Raw genomic sequence first — 15,419 nt, 5'->3', positions numbered from 1 at the left:
AAAAGAAACAATCATGGATGGTAAAAACTTCAAACAACCATAGTCCAACAAACTTAACTCTGCCAAGTAACATCCCAATAACTCAAACTCCAAAATTGGATCCTGCATAATACAAAGCCATTGAAATCAATACATCTCTTCAAACTTTCTGCTTAAGAAGAAACAGTCTTAGCATAAGATATTGAAATCAATACATCTTTAATATTTCAAACAGTCACAGAACAAGAATGTGTCTTACGATGCAATGAGCATAGAAAAAACGCCAAGCACTCTCCATTGTACACAACAAATACGTCAACAAATACTTCAACTACAATTGAAAAAATACTACTATCAATCGAGAGACACCGTAACAATTAAATGGTCTGGGGTGCGTCACTCGGGTGTGTGACGCAACTACGTGACGCACCCGGATTTCGCCGCCGGTGATATTTACCTAATCAATCCCTAATCCCTAACAAACAATGCGTTCAAAGAAAGAAATAAAGGAAGGAGTAAGCATACCAGTAGCAGCAGACAGCCTTCCTTCGTTGGGATTCCGACGTCGGGGGTCGTGGTCTTTTTAGAGAGAAGGAGGAGAAGTGGAGAAGAGGGGGTGAAGAGAGATAACAGAGAAGAAAGAAATGAAAAGAAATGGGAAGAACTGAAAATTTAGAATTATATAGCAAGGGCATTGTGGACTTTTCACAATGCACTCGGGTGCGTCACGCAACTAGAGGATGCGTGACGCAATAGGGGCATTTTCGTCAGAAAAAAAAGAGGGTCACCCGCCCTATTTAAATTATGCCCTTAGATTTTCCGCTATTAGGCCTGTTATTAAGGTAATTTCCTCAAATTTCCCTGTGAGACAATCAAAGAATATAAGACAAATAAATATTTGATCATCAGTCACAAAACATTATCTTTACAAAAATAAAGTACTGATTTATCATTAACTAGATCAATTTTTTTTTATCAAAGGACGTTATCAAACATTCACTGTAAAAAAGTGCAAATTTCTCATTGCCTTAAACCAAATAAAATCGCAGAAAAATACATATTATATTCCATCACAAAGATCTATTACTAATATATGGCCTCCACAAAATAACCCTATAAAATAAATTGATTGTGGGATATCTATTTCACTAAAAATAATGCTATCTCCAATTATGACTTATACATTTTATCTAATCATAAGATGACAAAGAACCAACAATGTTCAAACCTGACTTAGGAAAAAGAAACCAAAAAAAAAAAATTGAAAAACATAAGCATAAGACAATACAAATAATTGAGTCAAAAATGTAGAAAGATCAAAACATAAAATTTATATAAAAATCAATATTCTTACATTAAAATATTTCTAACTTGTAATCTATTTTAAAACAATAAATAGACTTTTTTTTTTTTCAAACTCCACTTGAGTCTAAAACTTCTCTTAATAATTCATCACAAAGATCTATCACTAACAAGTATGCTTTGCAAAATGAGTCTAAAATAATTTGAATTTGCAATACTAATTCATTAAAAAAAAATGTTATTTCCAAATAGAATGCAAAATTTTACATATATTTTAACAAAGATTTCAATTAAACAAACAAGATGCATAGTCATACGACTCATACCACAACTAAGAATGTTTAACTTTAATTTCAAAAAAATAAGAAAACATTATCAATTGGGTGGGAAAATTACCAATATTATTGGTATATCGAAAATACTATAGCATAAAATATCAAAAATATTAATTTTTTGGTATACCGAAAAATGTAAAGTATGATACCAATACCGAAATTATTAGTACGATAATGTATGAGATTCAAAATTTTAATATATCGGTATATACCGAATAATATTTTTAAATTATATATATATATATATATATATATATATATATATATATATATATATATATATATATATATATATATATATATATATATATATATAATACTTATAAAAAGTAATGAAATTAAAAATATTTAAGTTTTAATTTCTATATCAAAAATTAAATTTTAGTAAGATCAAACGGTTATTTAATGAATCAACTCATTTTAATAAATTGGTTTTCTCCTAAATATTTTGAGGCTTTTTAATGTATTTATTTTGTCTCTCTAAATTTAATATATTTATTGTCTTTTCCAAATAAATTTGATGTTAATTCAATTACAAAAATATAGTTTTAAAAATTAAATTAAAATATAATTATACTTTAATATTATTCAACTTAAGAAAAGATTATACCAATTATATACATGATTAACTTAAATTATTTAAAATAACTGAAGAAACTAAAAAGAGTGATTTTTTTTATTAATTAAGTCTACATTAACTATATTTATTATTATATAATATTTAGTCTATTATCAATTTATAAAAAATATTGTAGATGCAAATGCGATTAAAGATAGTTCTGGATCTCCCTTTCTCACCATCACTTTAGTCTAACTTGAAAACTATATTTATGTATATTCGTGTTAACTTTAATTTTTAATTTTTGTTAGTCTTTAAGTCTGTTAAATTCTTAAAAAAAATTATTTGTAATAAATATCTTTAATTTTAGTTTTCCCAACATTTATGTAATAACCATATAATATGATACTCGATACTGAAATTACCTTAAACCAAATAAGATTGTACAAAAGAAAAATAAAAATCATAAAACATTCCTCCACAAAATAACCCTATAAAATAAATTGATGATGGAATATCTAATTACTAAAATTGCTATCTCCAAATAGGACTCAAGTTTAGCAACATATTTTCATTCTTTTCTTTTAATAGATATATTAATTAAACTTAGTGAAAAAACAAATTTATCATGAGCAAAAATTATGCAAAATAGTGACATGTGTAACAATGACTAAAAGAGATACAAATAGTAAGAAAAATAATTTTTAAAAAATAGATAAAAAAAAGTGATAGAAATTGTAAGAAAAATAAATAAAAACAAAGAAAATAATAATAAGATGACAAAGAACAAATAATGTTCATGACCCCTAATTTACAAATGTAAAAGTAAAAGTCAAAAGAATTATTGATTTAAGAAGAAGAAAAAAGAATCGAAGTGCATAACAAAAAAAATCGAAGTAAAAAATTCAATCATCAAATGTTCACTCAATAAAGATGATATGTTGTTTATTGTGATATCAGTTCACTCAAAAAAATATTATATCAGTTCACAAAAAATATATTATCTGTATTATATAGGGTTAAAGGGAGCAAATATTTTCACATTTTCTTTTACTGAAAATTTCAATTAAACTAGTGAACAAACAAATTTATCAGTACATAAATACAAGTAAAAAATATGTGACAATAAAACAAAGAAGGTTCACCCTGACTTAAAAGAGGAAAAATCAAAGACACATTGATTTAAAAAAAACAAAAAGAATTGAAGAACATGATAAGAACATAATGGTAAGCTGACGAAAAAAATCCTATCATCAAATATTCTCTCAATAAAAATGGTAAGTTGCTTCTTGAGATATCTAATTCAGTCGGTCTAACTGAAATCTCTATTAAAAGAAAAAAAAAAATCTTTTGTTCTCTTTGAATCTTATTTGGAAATAGCATTTTATTTTAGTGAATAAAAAAAAAATCAATCATCAAAGTTCACTCATTAAAAATGAATGAATTGATTATTGAGATATGTAATTCACTCAAGAAATTGCTCTCTTCAAATATGATCAAAGGAAGCAAATATTTTCTATCTTTTCTTTAATGAAAATTTTAGGTAAAGTAGTGATTTTTTTAATAGGACAAAAATACAAGTAAAAGATTTGCGACAAAAAATGTTCACCCCTAACTTAAAAAAAACTTAAAAAAAGAAACTCAATGAAGCAATGTGTCACACCTTAAAATTCATTTCTGACGGAAGATCTTTGGTTTTGGCCGAGACCAAGGACCGAGGAAAATTGGAACCTAGGATCGAGAAAATTCGAGACCCAAGACCGATAATTTCTAATAGGACCGAGAGAACAGACCCGATATTCTTGAGTCAGGACTGAGTGGTCCGTCTTAAAGGTCCGACCTATGTTCTTGAGTTATGACCGAGAGGTCCGACCGATGATCATTTGAACATGCCCCTTTAATTAAAGAGTCTTCTTCCCATAGTTCTGCCCATGCCTTAGCCAACTATTTTAGCCCACTGTTTTAGCCAACGATTTTAACCCACTGTTTTAGCCAACTATTTTAGCACACTATTTTAATTAGGACACATGTCCTTTAGATTAGGACACATGTCATCCAACAAACTCCCATTACTGATGCTATATAATCCTCACAATTGATTCATTCCATTAGAAATGCCCATTTTCTCTCTCACTAAAAAACATAAACCATCATCTTGAAGCCATTGAAGAACATACATCCTTAGAGCAAAGATCAACTTAGAGCCATTTCAAAATTAAGACAAGTTTTTCTTAAAACCATCTTTACAAACCCACACAATGCTATATAAATCATATATTTTCTGTAAATGATGCATACTGTTTTTAAAGCAAATTTTTTTTGCATGTCCATGTTTTTAAAAGTATGATCTGTTTTTATGAGACTCCAATGTTAAGAGTTATTGCATTATAGTGTGTAATGATGGATGAATATGGGAGAAGGACTAACCATGATGAGCTTTAGTAGTCTGAATTCAAAATACTAGCGGTGAAATATATACTGGTCTAAAACAGGTTGAGGCTTTAGGGATGGACCTCCTAAATTACCTAACCAAATACTGGGATTCATCACCTTTAAGATGATCTCTGAAGGATTTAAGGTCAATATATGTGCTCAAGATATAAATGCACCTTCGCTATGATGATATACTATAAGAACCACCAATGAAGTTTTAACTGCATGTTATGATAACCAGCAAACAATCCTTTTATGCATGAGTTACTCCCAGTATGAAAATCATCCCAGCATTGTTTTATTTCTTAAATGTTTGTTGAGTCTTTAGATCACTATGCTTGTGTGGTGTAGTTACTTAGTCATAGTTTATATATGCTAGGTGAAGGGAGCTTAGAGTAGAGCAATGTGCATGAAATGAGTGTGGAAGGAGGGAATAATGCTGAACAACTAAGTATTTTGTGAAACTAAGTCTAAATGATTGTATTTTGTATTAAACGACCGAGTATTTTGTATGCACTAAAATTGTTGAACCGTATTTTGTAGTAAATGACTGAATTTTTGTAGCATCACTTGATATAAAATGATAAAATGCACCCTTCAGTTTCCGCCTTTGTGACTGATTTCTGTTTATGTATGTTAATGCTTCACCCATCCCTAACATAGTCTAGAAAATGGGTTTAGGATGTTTCACAATGATTTAAGAAAAAAAAAAATCGAAGAACGTGATAAGAACAAAATGGTAAGTCGACAAAAATGCAATCATCAAACATTCACTTAATAGAAAGGGTAAATTTCTAATAGAGATATATAATTCATTCGGTTTAATTGAAATCTCCATTATATGAAAATAATAAAATATTTTACTTCCTTTGAGTCCTATTTGTAGATAGCATTTTATGTAAGTAGAAAAAAAAATCAATCACTAAACGTTCACTCAATAAAAATGATAAGTCACTTCTTGGGATAATAAAAATGATAAGTCACTTCTTGGGATATTTAATTCACTAAATAAAATGCTATCTCCAAACATGATGAAAGGGGACAAATATTTTCATCCTTTTAATGGAAAGTTCAATTAAGTCAGTAAAAAAAACAAATTTATCAGGACATAAATACAAGTAAAAGGTATGCAATAAAGAACTAACAATGTTCACCCTGACTTAAAAAAATAAAAATAAAAAAGTATTGATTTAAGAAAAACATAATGGTAGACCGACAAAAAAATCCAATCATCAAACATTCACTCAATAATTGTTTCTTGGGATATCTAATTCACTCGATTTAATTGAAATCTCCATTAAAATAAAAGAATAAAATATTTTGCTCTCACTTGGTTTAAATGAAATCTCCGTTAAAAGGAAATATTTTTGCTCCCTTTAAGGCCTATTAGGAGATATCATTTTATTTTAATACAAAAAACAATAAAAATTTTAAGTTTCTCCTTGGGATATCTAATTAACTAAGAAAAAAATGCTATCTTCAACTAGAAAAATAGGATCAAAGTGAGAAAATATTTTCATCTCTTCTTGTAATTGAAAATTCAATTAAACCAGTAACATGACATGACAAAAATATAAGTAAATAATATGCGACAAACAACAAAGAAGGTTCACCCTTGACTTTAAAAAAAAGAAAAATTTAAGAATCATTTATTTAAGAAAAACAAAAAGAATCGAAAAAAATGATAAACATTCACTTAATAGAAAGGGTAAATTTCTAATAGAGATATATAATTCATTCGATTTAATTGAAATCTCCATTATATGAAAATAATAAAATATTTTACTTCCTTTGAGTCCTATTTGTAGATAGCATTTTATGTAAGTAGAAAAAAAAAATCAATCACTAAACGTTCACTCAATAAAAATGATAAGTCACTTCTTGGGATATTTAATTCACTAAATAAAATGCTATCTCCAAACATGATGAAAGGGGACAAATATTTTCATCCTTTATTTTAATGGAAAGTTCAATTAAGTCAGTAAAAAAAACAAATTTATCAGGACATAAATACAAGTAAAAGGTATGCAATAAAGAACTAACAATGTTCACCCTGACTTAAAAAAATAAAAATAAAAAAGTATTGATTTAAGAAAAACATAATGGTAGACCGACAAAAAAATCCAATCATCAAACATTCACTCAATAGTTGTTTCTTGGGATATCTAATTCACTCGATTTAATTGAAATCTCCATTAAAATAAAAGAATAAAATATTTTGCTCTCACTTGGTTTAAATGAAATCTCCGTTAAAAGAAAATATTTTTGCTCCCTTTAAGGCCTATTTGGAGATATCATTTTATTTTAATACAAAAAACAATAAAAATTTTAAGTTTCTCCTTGGGATATCTAATTAACTAAGAAAAAAATGCTATCTTCAACTAGAAAAATAGGATCAAAGTGAGAAAATATTTTCATCTCTTCTTGTAATTGAAAATTCAATTAAACCAGTAACATGACATGACAAAAATATAAGTAAATAATATGCGACAAACAACAAAGAAGGTTCACCCTTGACTTTAAAAAAAAGAAAAATTTAAGAATCATTTATTTAAGAAAAACAAAAAGAATCGAAAAAAATGATACGAACAAATGGTAACATAATGGTAAGCCGGCAAAAAAAATCCAATCATCAAACATTCACTCAATAAAAAAGGGTAGGTTGCTTCTTGGAACATCTAATTCACTAAAATAAAATACTATCACCAAATAAGAGCAAAATATTTTATTCTATTATTTTAATAGAGATTTCAATTAAACGAGTAAAATACCAAATTTACTATGACAAAAATAGAAGCAAAAGATATGCTAATAGTGACATGGGTAACATTAAAAAAAAGAGAGATACAAATTGTAAGAAATTATAAAAAAATAAAAATAAAAAAGATATACAAATCATAAGAAAACTAATAAAAAATGTATCAAATCAAAAAATATAATCATAATACGACAAAGAACAAAGAATGTTCACCCCTGATTTAAGAAAAAAAATTAAAGAAGCATTGATTTAAGAAAGACAAAAATAATCAAAGAACATTATAAGAACATAATGGTACATGATAAACCGACAAAAAAAATTCAATCATCAAACATTCACTCAATAAATAGATAAGTTGCTTCTCAGGATATATAATTCACTAAAACAAAATGCTACCTCAAATTGAGCAAAATATTTTAATCTTTTAACGGATATTTCAATTAAACCAACTGAAAAAACAAATTTACTCGACAAAAATAGAAGCAAAAAATATGCAAATCTTGACCTATGTAACAATGACCGAAAGAGATACAAATTGTAAGAAACAAAAAAAATATATATATATACTAATTGTAAAAAAAAAAAAATAGATCAAAAAAATAACATAATCATAATTCGACAAAGAACAAAAAAAAAATGTTGACCCCTAATTTATGAAAAGAAAAATGAAAAAAGTATTGATTTAAGAAAACAAAAAGGATCAAAGAACATGATAAGAACACAATAGTAAAGCCTACAAATAAAAAAAAAAATCAATCATCAAACATTCACTCAATAAAAAAATAAGATGCTTCTTACCTTTAAATCAAATAAAGATTTATACAAAAATCAATATTCTATCATTGAAAATCTTCAAAGACTAACTTGTTGGGCCTTTTGGGTCCAGCCCAATCAGGCAGTTAATTAAATGAGCAAAACTTAAGAATGTTGTTCATTCTATCACTTCTAAAGAGAGAAGACTTTCTACAAAGAAGAGAAGAAACAGAGGATAAGAAACAGAGGAAGAAGAAGAGAAGGAGGCACTAGATCTCTTACTTTTTCACCTTCAGGTTCCAATTTCTTGTTGTCTTATATCTAGACTAGTTTGAGTCTAAATGAATTTGGTTTTCTCTGTTTGTATGCCTCAACTTTGGGTTTAAAGTTAAGAAGAACATTTGTATATGTTTCTTGTTTATAGTGAAATTTGTTGGTTGGCCCCGTGGTTTTTTACCCTTCAGGTTGAGAGGGTTTTCCACGTAAATCTGGTGTTCTTTTGTTCTGTGCTTGATCTTCTGTTTTAGACTTGGATAACATGTGCATTTACCCATCTCACATTGCTAGATTACAGTATAAAAGTAATCTTCATTTCAACATTCTCAACAAGTGGTATCAGAGCTGTTAGGTTTATTTTGAAGAGTGTTTTTGTAGGTTGAGATGGAAGGCAATAGCACAATGATCCGGTTGACAAATAATAACTGACATATTTAGAAATCCAAGATGGAGGATATCCTTTACTGTAAAGACTTGTATGAGCTGGTTGAAGGAGATAGTGCGAAGCCAAAAGATATGTCTGACGGTGATTGGACAAAATTGAACAGGAAAGTAGTTGGCACAATCAGATAGTGGCTTGATGATAGCGTGTACCACCATGTAGCAAGTGAGAAGAGTACACATGAGTTGTGGAAGAAGCTGGAGTTATTGTATGAGCAGAAAACAACATGTAACAAAGCGTTTCTGATTTGAAAGTTAGTAAATCTGAAATTCAGAGAAGGTGCAGGTGTTGCTGAGCATTTAAATGAGTTCCATAGCTTGATTAATCAATTGTCAGTGATGGAGATGACCTTAGAAGATGAGTTGCAAGCTTTATTGCTCTTGGGATCATTGTCCGACAGTTGGGAGACATTGGTTATGACAGTCAGTAATGCAGCTCCGAATGGTGTTCTTACTATGAGTATAGTTACTAGTAGCTTGTTCAATGAGGAGACAAGAAGGATGTCAACTAATACAAATAGTGCACAGACCCTTGTCACATAGAACAGGGGAAGAGCTGAATACCAACAACAATCAAGAAGCCATAGCAAGTCTAGAGGCAGATCAAAATCTAAAGGAAGACAGTGTTATCACTGTGGTAAAGAAGGTCACATACAGAAAAATTGTAGAGCCTGGAAAAGAAAGATGATGAGATCAGAAATACCACAGTCACAGTAACTGCAGATGATGTAGTAATTCTTTTTGTGAAAAAGAACAATATTTACATGTAGAAAGTCACCAAGGAGTTGAGTGGATAGTTGATACATGTGCTTGCTATCATGCTACATCAAATAGAGAGTTCTTCATGACTTACAAGGCTGGAGATCTTGGTATAGTGAAGATGGGTAATACTAGTCACTCGAGCATTGTGGGTATTGGTGATATTTGTTTGCAGACAGAGCTGGGACATCAGTTCACACTGAAAGATGTGCGACATATTCCTGATTTGCGTCTAAACTTGATATCAGGTGATGCATTGGAAAAGGATGGATTCAAGCATTATCTTGGTAGTGAAGAATGGAAGCTCAGTAAGGGATCAATGATTGTAGCAAAAGGGAAGTCATGACACTCCTTATACCGAACCCATGTGAAGATACTCAAGAATGGGTTGAATGCAGTACAAGCTGAAAGCTCTTTAAATTTGTGGCATCAACGTCTCGGCCACATGAGTGAGAAAGGGTTACGAATTCTAGTGAGGAAGATTCACATCCCCTCAACCAAAGATGAGGTTCTGGATCTATGCGACTACTGCCCATTTGGTAAGGAACACAGAGTCTCTTTTAGTCAAACATCAGAAAGGAAACAGAATGTGCTGGACTTGGTTTATTCTGATGTGTGTGGTCCTTTTGAGGAGGAGTCATTGGGTGGCAATCGATACTTTCTAACATTTATTGATGATGCATCTAGAAAGGTGTGGGTTTATTTCATGAGAACGAAAGACCAGATATTTAATTATTTTCAAGAGTTCCATGTCATGGTAAAAAGAGAGACAAACAATAAGCTGAAATGTATTCGCTCTGATAACGGGGGAGAGTATATTTCCAGGGAGTTTAAAGCATATTGTGTAAAATATGGAATTCGACATGAGAAAATAGTGTCTGGAACTCCACAACACAATGGTGTGGCTGAGAGAATGAATCGCACCATTGTAGAAAAGGTGAGATGCATGCTGAAGATGACAAAGTTGCCAAAACAGTTTTGGGCAGAAGCAGTTCGCACAGCTTGTTATCTCATAAACAGGTCACCCTCTGTTTCTTTGAAGTTTGAAATACCAGAAAGTGTATGGTCTAAGAAGAATATTTCATACTCGCATCTAATGGTGTTTGGATGCAAAGCATATGTGCATATTTCAAAGGAGAAAAGATCCAAGTTGGATGATAAAACAATTCCATGTATTTTCCTTGGGTATGGAAATGAGGAATTTGGGTACAGATTATGGGACCCAGAAAAGAAGAGAATTGTTAGATGTAGAGATGTTGTGTTCTTCGAGGGTCAAAATGGGATAAATCCAGAAATCATTGAGAAGTCAGAGAGTTGATGAGTCTATAGAACTCATACCAATTCCTTCACATGTACAGTCAACAGTAACCGATGAAGATGAACATAACAAAGAAGTCACTGAGGAAACCTCTGACATGAATGGTAGTAATGATGATGAGACTGTTTATGATGTTCCTGAGAAGGGGAGCAACATCATCAAGAGGACCAGAAGAGCTCACATTAAGAAGGTCTGAGAGAGAGCACCAACCTTCTAAAAGGTACCCTTCTTCAGAGTATATTCTATTGACAGAAGAAGGAGAGCCAAAATGTTTTCAGGAGGCACAAGTTCATAAAGACAAAGTTAAGCGGAAGAATGCAATGAAAGATGAGACGAAGTCATTGCAAGAAATGGGCACATATGAGCTGGTGGAACTTCCTAAGGGCCGAAAGGTATTGAGAAACAAATGGGTGTTCAAGCTAAAGAAAGATGAAAATGGAGAAATTATGAAGTACAAAGCTCGACTTGTTGTAAAGGGTTTTGGACAGAAACAGGGCATCGACTTTGAGGAGATTTTCTCACCAGTGGTAAAGATGACTTCCATTCGTACAGTGTTAGGTCTAGTAGCTAACTTAGACCTTGAGCTTGAGCAATTTGATGTAAAAACTGAATTTCTTCATGGTAACTTGGAAGAAGAGATCTACATGGTGCAACCAGAGGGTTTTGAAGTGAAAAAAAAGGAGAACATGGTTTGCAAATTGAAGAAGAGTCTATACGGTTTGAAACAAGCTCCGAGACAGTGGTACAAGAAATTTGACTCTTTTATGATGAGTCATGGGTACTAGAGAACCAAGGCAGATCCGTGTGTTTACTTCAAAAGATTTTCTAATGGAAAGTTTCTGATCCTTTTACTTTATGTTGATGATATGTTGATTGTAGGACATGATGCTGAGAAAATAGCAATGTTGAAGAAGGAGATGTCCAAGACATTTGATATGAAGGACATGAGCCAAGCACGTCAGATATTGGGAATGCAGATTACTCGTGACAGAAAGGCTAAGAGACTTTGGTTGTCACAAGAGAAGTACATTGAATGGGTGCTTGAAAGATTCAACATGTAAGGAGCAAAGGAAGTAAGTTGTCCACTTCCTAGCCATTTTAAATTGAGCAAGAAGATGTGTCCATCAACAGAGAAAGAAAATGATGAAATGTCAAGTGTACCATACTCCTCAACTATAGGGAGTTTGATGTATGCAATTGTTTGCACTAGGCCAGATATAGCGCATGCAGTCGGTGTGGTAAGTAGGTTCCTCTCTAATCCAGGAAAACAACATTGGGAAGCAGTGAAGTGGATTCTTAGATATCTAAGAGGCACTTCCAATTTGTGTTTGAGTTTTGGATATGGTGAAGTTGTGTTAGAAGGTTACACAGATGCTGATATGGCTGGAGATTTAGATCACAGAAAATTCACTTCGGGTTATGTGTTTACTTTTGTAGGGGGAGCCGTGTCATGGCAATCCAAGTTGCAGAAATGTGTGGCTTTATCAACAACAGAATCAGAATTATAATATTCAATAATGGTGTGAATGAGGGTAATTATTTTTTGAGGATATCAATTATAAATGAAAAAATATAAAAATAATTTTAATGTAAACTTTTTAAATATTTTTAAATGTTACAATTTAAGTAAAAAGGGCATAAGTTGTGTCATTTAGTAATTAGTACAGAAAAAAGTAATGTATATTTTTTACGCTCACCACACCACACATCAAATAAAAATTGAACTTTAAAAAAAGATAATAACACGAGTAATTTAGTTTTATGTGATGCTAAACTTTACCTTAAACATTATTAAATGTTTAAAAGACATGTTAATATGAATGAACAAATAATCATCTCTTTTTAATATCATTTTGTTAACATCTAATCATTCTTTAACTTTTAAAAGGAAACTTAAATTTTCAATATAATAATAATAAAAGACATACCAGAGAACTTACACTATAAGTAAAAGTTAATTCGTCTAATTCAAAACTATTAAAAACAAAATAAAAATAAAAATAAAAATTGAAAAAGATTACTCACCATGAGATATGTTGTAATTCTAAAATACTATATATAAGAATTAAAAGACAATATTATAAATCATTAATTAAAAATAAATTTCTAGCTTTAATAGTGTAATTTAAGATATCCAAACATATATCATAGAAAAATAATACATAACTAAAAGATTGATTTTTTTTACATAAAACTCCTCATACAATAACACAACTATAATCCAATTTAGAAGGAAATAGACATGATAAATAAATAAATAAATATATATATATATATATATATATATATATATATATAAATAAATAAATATATATATATATATTCCATAAAAAGGTAAAAAAAAAAACAATGCCAATAACCAACAAAAATGATAAGCTTACTAACCGAGAGTGTCCCGTAAGTTTTTTTCATTGACAGTTCAAAAATATAGTTTATTAGTGATGCAATCGATTAAAATACCAAGTTTATAAAATTTGGCCATACAAAAGCACACAAAAAAGTCATATAAATAATAAAGAAACATATAAAATATTAAGAGAAATGTGATTACTTGTCTCAACTTTGTAAGTAAAATATAAGTGATTATATGAAAAGGGAGTATATAACTATATATATATATATATATATAACTATATATATATATATATAACTATATATATATATATATATATATATATATATATATAACTATATATATATATATATAACTATATAATATATATATATATATAACTATATAATATATATATATAACTATATAATATATATATAATAAAAGTTATAAATGAGATGACTTTTTAGAGAAAAGAGTTTGTTTTATTTGAATTTATTTATAAATAATTAAATTATTTAGATGAAATATTTAATAAAAAAATATTAATATATGGATGGTAGGTTATATTTATTTAGTTTATTTTTACTATCATTTTTACTAATATTTGTATTAATTATTTATAAATTATGGCTGAAATATAATTGAGGGGTTTGTTTTTATTTGATGTTTTATTTCATGATTTATTTGAGGTTAATTATTTGGATAAATTATTAATATATATGAATTAATTAAAGACTGAATGATTTATTTTATGGATGAGAGTTTATAATAATATTTATTATTGAGCCTATTCAATGTAAGTATATTTTTTTTACAATTTAAATCTCTTAAATAGTTTTCATAATTAATATTAACTAGTAAAATACCTTACGTTGTACGGAAAAAAATATAAATGAAGTTTTTATATGATATTTAATTCAATATGCTTATATATAATGAAAGAAAATATTTATATAAAATTAATAATAAAATAATATATATTTATATTAAAAAAATATATATATACATATATGAACTTACAATATTCCAATTTTTTATAAACGAACTTATATGAACTAAATATTCTTATATAAATATAAACATGAACTTATACTATTTTAATTTCTTTATTAATTTTATAAGTTTTTATTCTTTTTAATGTTAAAGAATAAAAAATTTTAATATAAATGTAGTGGTGTTCTGCAAAAATGTGTTTATAACAATCATTAAGAGATACTAAATCGTTGGAATAAGCTAAATTTAACCTCTTCAACAAAAACGGTGTCACCCTCCTTTACACCAAGTTTAGACAAAGACTTCTATACCCACCTGCTTCTAAGATGTGCTGAAATCTTCTTTTTAAATCTATGTAATTGTAATGAAAAGTGATCAGTTATGTTTACATGTTGTGTAGATGAAAGTTAAGATTTTAATTCCATTTAGGCCATCTGGTCCATTAGAGTCATTCCATGTCATCTCCATCTGTAAAATGTGTTTTCATAACTCAATCATTAAGAAGATACAAAATCGTTGGAAGAAGAAAAACCTAAATTTAACCTCTCCAACAAAAACGGTGTCACCTCCTTTACACCAAAATTTAGACAGAGACTTATATACTCCACATACTTCCAATACGTGCTGAAATTTGATAAAACTAAAATCATTTCATTACACACTCTTCACAGTTAACTACATTATAACTGTCACTTTATTCTCGTCACTATATTTAACCCTAATACCTTTCTCTCTTGTATCAAAATCTTCTTTCTGAATCTATGCAACTGTAATGAAAAGTGGTCAGTTATACAATTATCAATTCAAGTTTAGTAATGAAAAGAGAATCCGACATAAAAAAAATAAAGGGTTTATGTTTTGTATCATCATCACAACCAAAAATATGTTTATAGGTTCATTCATAAACACTTTTGTATTATAATTCTGAAAAAAACGTTAATAAATTTATGGATACAAAAATATGTATTTGGCTGAGATACAATGAAAATAGAAACCTCCCACTCTAAAAGAGAGTAATATTTGAAAACAAATTTGTATCTAAACATTAATATGATACTTCAAATATTCTAGAGACATTAAGATTTCTTTTAAAAAAAAGGTAAGACCTTGACTTAAATTGTTTCTCTTTGAGCCAATATGAGTTTATAAGCTGCATATATCACTTCTAAGGTACCATT

This window comes from Impatiens glandulifera, chromosome 8 (genome assembly GCF_907164915.1).
Source record: "Impatiens glandulifera chromosome 8, dImpGla2.1, whole genome shotgun sequence".
NCBI classification, from domain to species: domain Eukaryota; kingdom Viridiplantae; phylum Streptophyta; class Magnoliopsida; order Ericales; family Balsaminaceae; genus Impatiens; species Impatiens glandulifera.
This window is presented reverse-complemented; position numbering follows the sequence as displayed.